The following is a 447-nucleotide window of genomic DNA, read 5'->3' as shown; positions in this document are numbered from 1 at the left end:
TCCAGAGAAGTGTGTAGCTATCAGCTACAGCCAGCATCAGAGAAGTCTTCGCACCTGCCATCTCCGCTAGCCAGCTGGACCAGAACCACGGCGGGAGAGTGCACGCACACCTGACCCTGGGCCACATCCAGAGTGAGTGCGCCCGGGAGCCCAGGCGCGCTCCCCACATCGCTTGCAGCCAGACTCATGCCGGGATTAGCCAGGTGTGGCGGAGACCCCAGGGTGCCCACACACACCACGCCGGGGGTCAAGAGACCCACCCCATATCTCTCCTAGCCTCTTGTTTGGTTATTTTTGAGATAAGGTCTCACTCGGTAGCCAAGGCTTGCCTGGAACTCACTATGTAGTCCAGACTGGCCTCAAACTCATGGCAATATTGCTGCCTGAGCCTCCTGAGTGAGGCTCTTCTGTGATATTTGAAACTATTATGCCTATATCATGTGTGGT

The sequence above is a fragment of the Nannospalax galili genome, unplaced genomic scaffold (assembly GCF_000622305.1).
Source record: "Nannospalax galili isolate Female #2095 unplaced genomic scaffold, S.galili_v1.0 scaffold589, whole genome shotgun sequence".
NCBI classification, from domain to species: Eukaryota; Metazoa; Chordata; class Mammalia; order Rodentia; family Spalacidae; genus Nannospalax; species Nannospalax galili.
The sequence above is the reverse complement of the archived record's forward strand: the minus strand, read 5'-3'. Positions refer to the sequence as shown.